Source organism: Typopeltis vanoorti, chromosome 10 (genome assembly GCF_054136105.1).
Source record: "Typopeltis vanoorti isolate ZY-2024b chromosome 10, IOZ_Tvanoo_1.0, whole genome shotgun sequence".
Classification (NCBI taxonomy): domain Eukaryota; kingdom Metazoa; phylum Arthropoda; class Arachnida; order Uropygi; family Thelyphonidae; genus Typopeltis; species Typopeltis vanoorti.
In genome coordinates, this window is record NC_143558.1 from 86,906,228 (window position 1) to 86,919,645 (window position 13,418).

At 36.2% G+C, this 13,418-nt stretch overlaps 1 protein-coding gene across 2 annotated transcripts in view; it reads left to right on the forward strand.

Annotated features, from left to right (window-relative positions):
• Positions 1-8,121: 8,121 nt before the first annotated feature.
• The window catches only part of LOC150102568 (golgin subfamily A member 5-like), a 358,953-nt gene continuing 353,656 nt past the window's right edge, over positions 8,122-13,418 (forward strand). For both annotated transcript variants that reach the window (XM_090399729.1, XM_090399728.1), the window contains exon 1: positions 8,122-8,267. The gene's annotated coding sequence lies outside the window, so the exon portion shown is untranslated. The remainder of the gene's footprint in view (positions 8,268-13,418) is intronic.

Below are 13,418 nucleotides of genomic sequence, written 5' to 3' on the forward strand. Positions count from 1 at the left end.
ATGGATGCGAAGTCATATGGTCAGGGCTGACACCAAGCACAAAGCAGGAGTTGGTTTCCTTCTTAACAAAAAAAAAAAAAAAAGCTAGAAAGGCACTTAGGCTACAAACAAGTCAATTAACGAATCATAGTAGCAAGATTTCAAGCAAAACCATTCAATATATCAATACTGTAGTCCAGAATCTGGACTATATATATATATATATATATATATATATATATATATATATATATATATATATATATATATATATATATATATATATGATGATGATGATATATACTGTATATATATATATATACCATATATCAGATATATATGGGGTGCATATATCTCCAGATATATGCACCCACATTTGACAGCACAGATGAGGATAGTGACTTATATAACAAAGATCTGACAGAGACAATAGAAACAATACCAAAGCAAGATGTACTAATTATTGAAGGAGATTGGAATGCCAAAGTCAGAGTAGATAATGATGGTTGGGAAAGCGTCATGGGATAATATGGTTTTGGAGAAAGAAATGAACGAGGTGAATAATTTAGAATTTTCTGCGGACCACGAGATAATGATCTGTAACAGAATATTCGATCAAAAGGAGTCTAGAAAATGGACGCGGCAATCAGATGGGAAAACCGAGAACATCATCCATATGATTACGATTAAAAGAAGATGGATAACATCAGTACAGCAGTGTCGAACTTTTCAAGGATCGGATATAGACTTGGATCATAGTATAGTGATTGCAAACATCAAGATGAAATTAAAAATAATATATAAACGACATTACCAGAAATAGGAAGAAGGTACAGAACAGTGGTAGAAGAGAAACTTAAAATATGGTGTGGACAAAGAAAATAAAAATCAAATCTAAGAGTGAAAGGAATAATGATGGCGAGAAGACGCAGTTGAAGAAACAGTACCAAAAGAACAGAAGTTCAAAAAGAGGTGGATTAGACAAGAGACACTGAAGTTAGTACAGGAGAAGAGAATGTTGAAGATAAGATGGGTAAGATGAAATGGTAAGAAGCCCAACTCAATAATATAGAACAGAACTATGGAGAGCATAAAACTAGGGAGGTGTACAAAATTATTAGAACTATTAATAGAGGGTGGCAAAGAAAACAGACTACAATTAAATATGAAAAAGGTAACGTATTGATGAATAAAGATAAAATTGTATAGCGGTGGACAAGATACTGTAAGTGAGTTATATGAAGGAAAAACTAGATTTAAATAACGTTGGGAAACTGATTGAAGAATTGAAGCAGATATCACCACCAGGTAATGATTGTGACATGGACATTTTAAGAGAAGAGGTAAAAAAAAGCAATAAGACGGCTAAAACACAACGAGAGTATTGGTAATGATAACATCACTGGAGAAATGATTAAATATGGTGGCGAAAGTATGGTTGTAGAAATGCACCAACTATGTAATATGGTATGGAAAGAAGGGAAAATGCCAGAGGAGTGGGTTAAATCGATATTAGTGACATTGTACAAAAAAGGAAATAAGCTACAATGCAAAAATTATATAACAAGTTACCTTGGTAAGGTGATGCTGATGATGATATTGACAGAACACTTGAGAACATAATTGGAATTATACCTTGGAGACGAGCAAGCAGGATTTAGGAAAGATAGAACTACAATTCACCAGATTTTGACAATGGGTTAATAGCAGAGAAAGCTAGGAGAAAAAACAAAAACATATATACTTGTTTTGTTGATTTTCAGAAGGCACTTGACAGTATCGACAAGAAAGTGACATTAGCAGTACTAGAATCCTATGGAAATGATAGAAAAACTAATAGCTATATTAAAAAATGTGTATAAAATGCAGTTGCAGCAGTTAGAATGGGTGATGATTTTGGGAAATGGTTTAGAACAAGGGGGAGGGCTGCAACATCACAGGCATTTTCATCGCACATTTAGAGAGAGCAATGGATAAAATGAAGGAAGATGCGAAACGAATATCAGTAAATGGGATGAAAATTAACAATTTTCGATTTGCAGATGATATTATTATTATTGAAGAAGACGAAAGAGAGCTACAAAAAAAAATGAAACTGTTAATTCAAGAAGAGAAGAGATTTATACTTTTTATGAACTTAAAAAAACAAAGACAATTGTATTTGATGAGAAGAACATGAAACAAAAGATACAAGTGAATGGAATTGATATAGAAAATGAGAAACAATTCACATACTTGAGAAGTAAATTGACATATGATTTGGACTGAAAAAAACAAATAAAAATCAGGATTGAAAAGGGAAGAACAAATCTTAAGGGCATGGATAACATCTGGAAAAGTAAGGTGATCAGCCTGCAAACAAAACTAAAAGTATTGGAAACATGGATCTTGATCTGGTGGATCCGTTGCTAGTGAAAAAGAAATGTATCAACAAATAAATATGATGGCTGCGAAAAGAGTAATCATAATCGGGACTTTAATTATCCGGGCATTGATTCGGCAGCAGAAATCTCATGAGAAAAAATGAAAGTGAATTTATTTAACTGTTGCAGCCATATTCCTCAAGCAGCATGTGACAGAAGAAACTCACGATCAAACAGTGATTGATCTGATTATAGTAAGAAGTGGGGGGGGTTTCAGTTAGAGATGTAACAATTCTGCTCCCGGTTGGTGTTGGTGTCACGTGGTACTTACTTTGGAAGTGGCTAAGTTTATGAATGTTCCATTCAGAAAAGGTTAGATGCTGAACTACAAAGCAGGAAATTATGAACAATTTAGGAGTGTGCTGGGTTCGGCGCAATGGTATCAGTTATGGGATGGGAAGGATATCGACAGTGCGTAGGGAGTGTTTAAAAATACTTAAATGATGAGATATCAGAATGTGTCCCTATTATTAAAAGAATAAATAGAGTAGGAGTGAAATGGATGTGTAATTTGATTAAGCATGAGATTCGTAAGAAATAGATGATACAGATGATGCACAAGGATGTTGTCAGTTAGTATAATTATAAGCATCAGGCCAGAAGAGTCACAAGTTTGTACGGAAAGCTAAGTCCGAGTATGGAACTAATCTCTCTCTACAAGATGAATACAATACCAAAGTATTCTGTTGTTATGCTGCAAGTAAAAGAGAGAATGAATTTGAATGTATAACTGCTGAATGCAGATGGTATACGTGTAACTGATGCAAAAATGATTGTTCAACTAATGAGCAGCCATTTGTTAACAGCTATCAACTTGGTATATGCAACACTGAACGCAACGCTAATTCTTCACGTATGTGGAAACTCGTGTGGATGAAGCGGAAGTACTAAAGCTGTTGCACAAACTGATAGAAATTCTGCAATCGGAACTGATAGGATATCATCACGGATGTTGAAAGCGTGTTTCCTTTTCCAGGCTATATAATTTGAGTCTCAGAACAGGGAAGATTCCATAGGAGTGGAAAGAATGTATGGTAATCCCATTATACAAGGATTGTGCAAAGACCAGTGTATCTCAGTATCTCAGGAGTGGTGGTGAAGACTTTGAAAAGGTTGGTTAGGATTTGCAGTCAGAATGGGTTGACATGGAATCTCTACTTTGCAATAAACAGCATGGGTTTACTAAGGGAAATTCATGTTTTAGCAATTTCTTCATACTCTATAATAATGTTACCAGTGAACTGGACAAGGGAGAATGAATACACCATGATAGTTTTGAATTTTGCTAAGGCTTTTGATAGAATACAGCATGGTAGATTGTTGCATAAATTGGAAAATATGGGTTTGGGTGATAGAATTAGAAAGGATAAGAGGATGGCTGAATGACAGATATCAAAAAGTGGTATATGGGGGATATGAGTTTGAAAGAATTTAGGTACCCAGTGTTGTACCACACGTATCAGTGCTTGGTTCACTATTATTCAATCTATACATTAATGATATTGGGAAGGGTTTGACACATGGCATACAGCTATTTGCTGATGATGCAAATATAGGTAGGGTAATCAGCAGTGCTGCTGATATGTACTAATTTCAGGATGATCTGAGTAGGCTGGAATCGTAGGCATGTGAAAACGGCTGTCATTTCAATATTAATAAAAACATGCAATTTGGTATACTTAGATATCCAAAAATGCCGTATTATATTGGTAGGATTATTCTTGAAGATAATGATGAGACTAGAGACATTAGAGTTTTAGTAGACATGAAGTTGAGGATCTAGGGTTATATAGCAAAACTGTAAATACAACTAAGAGAATAATGGCCATGCTGAAACGAACCCTGTCATGTAAAGATAAGGGAGGCTTTTTTCATCTTTGCTGCTACTACTTCTACTACTACTACTACTACTACTACTACTACTACTACTGCTACTACTACTACTACTAATAATAATAATCTAACGCCTTTTATTCCATTATAGGGAGTAACGAGGCTTCTAAATCTAGGTATTGGAGACTGAGTGGACAGTTCAGTTTCCACTGGTAGGCAATCAGAAATAGTTGGCCCATGTCTATCACCAATTTTAGGCGACCTGCAAACAAGTACTGCCATCTCTTGGTACCTAACCTTAACAGGATATGTTACTGTCTGAAACAATGTGGGTTCTGCCGTCGATTTTCGTGAGTTTTACAAAGATTTGATAAGACCTCACTTGGATTGCTGGGTGCATAATGATTCTGATACGGTGGAGAGATGTAAAAGAGAGTGTTAAAAATTATATTAGGATTGTGGAATACAGAATATGGATCCAGATTGAGAATGTGTAGTCTGCAGACACTAGCAAACAGGAGAAAGGAAGGTGAGATCATTGATACTTACAAACTTGTGAAAGGGTTATACAGAATTTCAGTAAATGGAATTTTTCATTTTGTTATTATTATTCCTGATACCTCCAAGGAGTCTGATGACTCATCGCGGGAGGACACCTACAACTGTCTCAACCACTACACCGAACTTCTACTACGAATCATCTCCATCAACGCCATCTACCGCCCACCTCCACCACCACAACAACTAGTATTTTTTGTCTGTAAATTGCGTGTGTTCTGAAGGGCCGATTTGTCTGTATGCGGGATGAAAAACCCGAGTTTCCGGAGAAAAAACCCTTCTACCTCCGTATGAGATCGGCTAACTCACCTTCGATTGAAATCGTCCAGATAAAGATTCCTCCCGTCGCGACGAGAATCGAACTTAGGCCTGTTCCAATCGAACGGCGCAATATACCGTCGTTCTTCCAATTGTGCTACGGAGGTGCAATTTATGGAGGGTGGGGAAAGTATACGAGGGCATCCATGGAAGTTGAAAATGAATGCAATCAAGAAGGGGGTTAGGACTAGGTTTTTCACTCATGGATTAGTGTGTGATTGGAATGGATGGCCGTTGGATCTTGTGTGTGTGCACGTAGCGCGAATGATTCATGAACAGGCATGATAGCTGGTGCGAATCGCATGTCATCCCTCGATGAGTTCCTGACTCTCTAGAGGTCTTTCTCTTAATAATAATAATAATAATAATAATAATAATAATAATAATAATAATAATAATAATAATAATAATAATAATAATAATAATAATAAGTATTATATTACACATGAATATAATTTGTTGGGAAGTTTAATTTCATTTATAACGAACTGAAAAAATGTTTTCTTATTTTCAGTGTTTTCTTTCTTAATTACATCACTTCTCCAGCATCTTTTGTTTCCATAAGACTTGACATTCTTTTTACTGAATAGATTACTCTGTACAGATTACTACTGGTGTCTGATGAGAGTCAGGCTAGTAACCCCATAATTAATAAGCACTAAGAAAAAATGAACATATGGTCTCATTGGCAGAGTTCTTTTCTTTTAAGTAGGGCCATACTAAGACAATTCTTATACCGAAGATTGTATAGTCGTCCCTCGACTGACGTCCGTTCGGGTTACGTCCTTTCGAAGATACGTCAGGGATCCGATAATGGAATAAATAACATTTTTGACTATACTTTCGAAGACGCAAGCGAGCATAAATAAAAAAGTTTTTATTTAGCAACAATGCATCATGTGCAGTGGCAACAGCACATTGAGCAGCAGCCTTCCTCGGCAGTCGGCTCGTGTCTTCAACAGTTCGCTGTTGATTTTGTGTTTAAAAAATATGTTTAACGATATATAACGAAATATTTAACGATAAATTGTATTTATCGTTAAATGTTTCGCAACATTTTGTGCAACATCGCTCGTGCACGCCCAATTAAAAAACCTAGTGAAGAATCACAGAAAAAGAGGCGAGCAATTGATCTTGAAACGAAGTTGCAAGTTCAACAACAGTGATGAAGCAACGACAAGGCGCTATCAGTGATTGGAAAAGCTACTTCCATCACGCATAGAGGACCTGAACCAAAAGTGCATACCTCTTAGCATTATGACCATAGCCGCTAAGGCACTAAGTCTCTTCAACATGTTGAAGGAGAAAGCAGAACCCGATTACGACTACGAATTCAACGCTTCTTCGGGTTGGTTCATGAGATTCAAGCAGAGTTTTACGCTGCATAATGTGAAAATGTACGGTGAATCTGGAAGTTCCGATGAGAAGGCTGCCAAAGGATTTGTGGAGAAATTGGATAAAATTATTATAGAGAAAAAGTATTTGCCACAGCAAATATTTAATATGGATGAGACCTCCTTGTTTCGGAAAAAATTGCCAGAGCGGATAATTCATCCACAAAAGCTAAAATCTATGCCCAGTTTCAAAGCTCTTAAAGACCGTGCTACAATTCTGTTAGGGGGTAATGTGATTGGATAGAAAATGAAACCATTTGTGATATGGCACAGTGAGAATCCACGAGTTTTCAAAAAACATTAGGAAGCATACTCATCTAGATCATTAGTAGAGATATAAAAAACTGTGGATAACTCAAAAATTGTTTGCGGATGCCTTAATCAGCTGTAATGCAAGTGAAATGGAAAGCTGTTGTGTGAAAGAAAATGTAGAATTTAAAATTTTATTAATTCTCGATACTGCTCCAGGTCATCCGTCTTATATCGGTGATCTTCACTAAGTTCAAGGTCATGTTTCTCCCTTCCAAACAATACTTCATTGATCCAACCGATGGACCAGGGAGTTCTAGTAGTGTTTAAGGTTTATTATCTACAGGGAACTTTTTCACAAGCCATTTCTGCTAATGAAGGAAAAGACCAGACTCATATGCAATTCTTGAAAGCATTCAATATTTACTAAAAATATTACTATGGTGGGCCGAGCACACAACCTGAATCTCGAAGTGAATGATGACGACATAGTTCAACTCATAGAAAGTGCCCCTGAAGAGTTGACACGAAGAATTGGTCGAACTGGATGAACAACATGTTGCAGTAGAGGTGAACGAGAAAAGGAAGAGGAAAAAAGAGAAACAACAAGAGATAGTTTTACAGTGAAGGGTCTTGCAGAAATGTTCTCTGCAGTTAGCGATGTCCTCAAAATGGTTGAAGACATGGACCCCAATGTTGAACGCTACTTATTAATAGAAAGGAAAGTACATGATGCGTTTGCTTGCATTAAACAAATGTATGATGAAAGGAATAAGAGGAATAAGCAAAGTACATTAGACATTTTCATCAGAAAGCTCAAAGGTTACACCAGAAGAGCTGCATCCTGGTACTTCACATAGGGAAGGTAATGAAGATGTGATTGTGGAGGAGGATTTGGCTGATTATTCTCCTGTTTTTTAGTGGCAGTAACGCACAGTACAGTTTTATAATAAGGTTTAAAAACTAAAATGACAGTATACTTATTGCTGTTAAGTTCCTAACTCTTATAACTCTGTTGATTTAATGTATCGACTTACGTCCGAACCGACTTACGTCCTGTATGATGGAACGGAACCCAAACGTAAGTCGAGGGATGACTGCATTTCCATTAGCTCTCAGGTCAATTTTGAAACCTTTTCAGATTTTATTTTCGTTATTTGGTTATGAAATAGGGATGGATTTACAATATCCTCCATTTCTATATAAATCCCATAATATGTATTAAAATTGCTTTTTAATTTTTTTTTGTAATAGAGGGAATTAGAGATAAACGATAACTAAGGCAGGGAATATGCGAATGTTTACGTTAGAACTATTAAATCATCTGTATTTGGACACTTTGGTTGCGACTGATGTAATTTCATAATTCTGGCATCGTGGAAAGTTAAAAATATTGTCTTTGATATATATATATATATATATATATATATATATATTTTTTTTTTTTGTGAAACGGTAAAAATGTAAGGTAGCTGCTATGTGTTTTTTCTAAGTTAATTTAGGAATTTCTGAGGTAAGTTATGCAGTACTAAAGAATCTGTATTCAACACTGGGTAATGCTATTAAATATATATATATATATATATAAGATTTGAGAGGAAATTACAAAGAGATTAACAGTAGCAGTGACATAATTTCGTTTTGTGATTTTACATGTTTGTAGGCAGCAAATCACTCCACTCCACAGTGATGACCAAGTAGATTCTGTTTTTCACTTACAGCGGAATTGGTATCAATGTTTATTCATTTGCATGGAGTCATACTCTCGAGAAGAACTTCAGTTTATACCTGTGATCACTGAAAAATAATACACCCCCCACCTCATTACATTATGCTTATATGTTGCGCCTCTTGAGAATGAAAAAAAAAAAAAAATCTCTACCTGTGTCATTAGCAGATCCATATAACAGCTGTGGATATATTGCATCATGTGTCCTTTGGTTGTAAAGATGGGTTGAAAGCCTTTCTGAGATTTTTTTGAGGCAGTGACATGTTTGGCCACATTCTGTGGCATTTACTTTCCCAAAACATGGGTTCTTTTATTCCACAAAACACGGAAACTGAACAAATAATTCATGCAGTCATACTCCAGCCTTGGTCATAATTATTTTAACACTATTACAACACCAACCCAAAACAAATGATTAAAGGATGTTTATTGAATGGCTTATATTTTGCTGTATTTCAGACCAGCATCCTCAGAGCAAAATAACATTACAGTTTACATCTCGCAATGAGTAAGTGAAACAATTCAAATTGTAACGACAAAAGACCTGAAGTCCCAATTTAGCACTAATGTTGCAGAAAGAGGTGTTGTAATTGTGTAAGAGTTGATCTGAAGATGACTCAATCCTAAATTTTTGGCACACTAATGCAGCCATACTTTTTAATGTTAGGAGAATGCTTCATTGCTGTTCTTGACTCAAAAAATAATCTTTCTGACTTGTAACAGCTTCTCTACAGTACATTGGTGTTCTTTCATCTAATCCTGTGTGAAGGGATGACGTCAGGCAAATGTATTTCTTATGTTTTCTAAGGTGAATGTTAATAGACCTTCCTTTCTGTCACAGGGAACTTCATATGCTCGAGGATATGCTAGAGGTTAGAGTGCTTCCTTTAGTAAAATCCCCTTTAGTAACTTGCATGCTTCTATAATGTCTCCTCTTTTTCACTTATAAGCTAGTATTTGAAGCCTATTTAGTTTATTCCCTTAGGAAACATTCCATAGACATGCCATAGACTCAGTTTAATTTAAATTGAGGTTTAAAATAAACAGCTTGGCCAGAGAAGTTGATAATTCCCTTACACATTCTCATAATACATGGGCTGATATATCTAATCCCATGGCTGTGTTCATTAAGGTACTGCAATTCCTAGCAGAACTAATATAACATAGTATGGACATCTGGAAGGAACCAGGGATACATTATCATCCCTCTAATATCTGTGAAAGGGACACTTATGGTAGAGGCAGATTTGGGAAGGTATCTCATTGGGTGGATGCACTGACCTGTATGTGCTTCCTAGCAGAACCATGAGTGCTGCAACTTGCAGAGATGAGGTCCTGGATCCCATGTGTTCGTTCATTCATATGTAAAAGTGGTGATTCATCCTACAAGGCGATAATGCTTGTCCTCATTGAGCGAAGCACACGGACACTAATTTCGTCAAGAAGTGACTATTGTACATATAGAATGGTCATCCAGGAGACCTGGATGACCATTCTATATGTACAATAGAATGGTCATCCAGGTCAGCCCTCTTCCACAAAAACCTGAGGCACTTAAGAGACCTTTGCAGGTGCACTAGTTATTACTGAGTTCCTGCACACCATTATAAACAGTATCAAACATTGTTGTGAGTGCACAACTCATGTGCACTCACAATGTTGTTCAGTTATTGAGGCACTTTGACAATCTCATTTATACCTCTTGTGTTTGACCATAGTTACTGAATTAAATTATTTACAATTTTTGTGGGCATTTCTTTTATATCTTATATCACTGCTTTTCACTTAATTGTATGAAAACTCATTGTGCAGTTTTGAGTTGTCATGATTTTTCTCTTTGTTCCTTAATTTATTGAAGCAAGTGTAGGTTAAAACAAGATGGTTGATCGGAAATGAGACATGACATGTCATAATTACATTCTGCTGTCATAATATCTGGTATGTGCATTGTGGGAAAATGATGACTCATGTTTCTTTCAATAGTGAGCTCTGTCTTACTGCATTGCATAAGAGTTTGAGAACAGTGATGTGGAAAACTTGACTGCCCTGCACACTCTAATTGTAATCCAATTAGCACATCTTCAAGATGAAGGTTCAAAGCACTTCATTCTTATTACATTCCTGATTTGTACTCACGACGGTAGGGGAGCACAAGATATGATAATATCTTAAGAAAGTTCTACATGAAAAAGTTCATGTGATTACTAGCTTCCTAGCGACAATTTTCCTTCAAATTAATCTTTTATCTCTCATGATTTCAATATTGTCATACTTTGATCTTGTCAGATCTTGATTTTTCTTTCTCTCCTGGCAGCAATTACCTGTTTTGCTAACCTTTCTCATTCTATTTAAGTGACCAAACTACCTGAGATTAGCTCTCATCACACATTCCTGAATGATAACTGCATCATGTTCTGGCATTGATATTACCTATTCACTTTTCTAACATTTCTAAGGATTCTTATATCCGTGGTCTCCGGTCTTGGATCAAGTGTTTTATTTCTGAGTTCTATGAGTTAAAACTGTTTTGAAGACTGTCATATATACAGCTCGTGTAATGTTTTGATTAAATTCTCACGTTTTGGATCAGGTGTTTTATTTCTGAGTTCTATGAGTTAAAACTGTTTTGAAGACTGTCATATATACAGCTCGTGTAATGTTTTGATTAAATTCTCACTTAACTGAAAACGCCAACTTTCATCATGGTGACAATTCCTTGCAACACATCACAATCTTAATCAACTGCATGGATGAAATTTTGACAACATGCAACCCCTCTCTCTCTCTGTCTGTTTATGTCATTGTGTGTGGCACAAATCTTCCTCTTGTGCAAATCTCTTTCTAAGATTAATCTGGTTGTTTCCTTACCAACACCAAGCTGTACAGCAAGTAGCCTAGTGGTTATTTGCCTGTCATGAGCAACAACTTCCCTAGCTTTCACCACATTTTCATTTGTCAGTAGAGAAACTGGCTGTCTACAGCATGGTTCACCCTCCAGAGACTCTGATTGATTGACATTGATTGCTGTAAACTTTCTTGGTACACTTCTGCAGTAGTTTTTCCTATTTACAGTAAAATTTTATCACAGCTATTCTGTTGTGTATATCCATATATTATTTCCCATCTTCACTAAAAATTGTGCATAAAGAGCTGAAATGTTTTAGTTCTTCTGTAGGGTTCTCCATTCAGGATGCAGTTAATGTTTTCAGTGTTCCTGCCTGTTTTAATTGGCTTTGTCTTTTAGTTGTGATTTTTATACCAAATTTATTACAGCAGGTGTTCAGTTTAGTTGGGGAATCCTGCAGACTTGTACTGGATTTATTTAAGACTATAACACCATTTGTATAAAGTAAAAAGGTGAGTTACTATTGTTATTGTATGGGCATCTCATGAAGTCCATAGGCTCATCACGAGTGACTCAAACTGTCCACACAATCATACCTCACCTTGAACCAATTAACAGACAAAGCACTTACAACTGACTCTGGTAACCTGTTCCATTCATTCACAACTCTCTAACCAAAAAATTTAGTCTTCACACTCCTGCTAACCACCCTTTTATTCAGCTTTCAGGAATGAATGGCACCTCTAGCCTTCTGGCCCCCTCAAGCCAAGTGCTGAAACATTTCCCCTGCATTGATAGTATAAAACCCTTTAAGCAACTTAAACTTATTATATGCCCTCTTTTTTTCTTATCAACCAACTTCTGCAATCCACATACCCTCAGTCTGTCCTTACCATCTTGGTTGCTAGCCTGTAAACTCTAAATCTTCTCCATTGTTTCCTCATCCCGAAGAAACTCAGGAGACCAGACCTAAGAAGCTGTAATCCAGCTGTGGATGTATCAGGGCCTTATAAAGTGGAATAACAACTTCCTTATCTCTACTTGTTAGTGTGTTCTTCAATAACCAAGTAATCTTATGAGCTACTTTAGCAACCTTAGCAATGTCCTCTAAACTTTAACTCTTTGTCTACCACCACTTCTAAATCTCTAGCCTCATCTATTTCCTGGAGTACAGTTCCACCAATGCGGTATATAACTTGTAATTTATTTATTCCAAAATGCATATACCACTTATAAATGCATTTTCCATATGCCATTTATACATTGAGAGATCACTTCGTCCCAAACTACAGCAATATTTTTAATACAGTATGCCCACAGGTATGAGACCCTTTGACACTTCTGCGCATGCCAATAGAAGAAGAATCCATTCCAATAATGGGGTAATCGATCCTTATTGTGGGACGAGTTGTTTATTACACATCGGAAAAGTAACTTCTCGTTTATGATCATTGTAGTTTTTAAAGTGGTGCCCATTTTGCTTATAACTGCATACCTTGACATTTCTCTACATTAAACTGATACCCATTATCTTTTGCCCATACTGACAGCCTATTTAAATCATTCTGCAAGCTCATCACATTGCCTTGATACTATTACTCTACCTAATTTTGCATCATCATCAAATAACTGGATACAGTCATCCCTTGACTTACTTTGGGGTTCCATTCCATCCGGCAGGATGTAAGTCGGTTCGGGCATAAATCCATACATTAAATCAGCAGAGTTATCGGGTTAGGGAGTTAACAGTAATAAGCATACTGTCATTTTAATTTTTAAAACTTATTATAAAACTGTACTGTGTATTACTGCCACTATAAAACAGGAGAATAATCACCCAAATCTTCCTCCACAATCCCATCTTCATTACCTTCCCTATGTGAAGTACCAGATTGAGGCTCTTATGGTGTAATCTTTGTTTTTTTGATGAAAATGTCCAATGTGCTTTGCTTATTCCTCCTCTTTTTCTTTTCATCATCAATTTCTTTATAGCAAGCAGATGCATCATGTGCTTTCCTTTCTACTAATAAATAGTGTTCAACAGCGGGGGTTTATGTCTTCAACCTTCAGAACATTGCTAACTGCCGAGA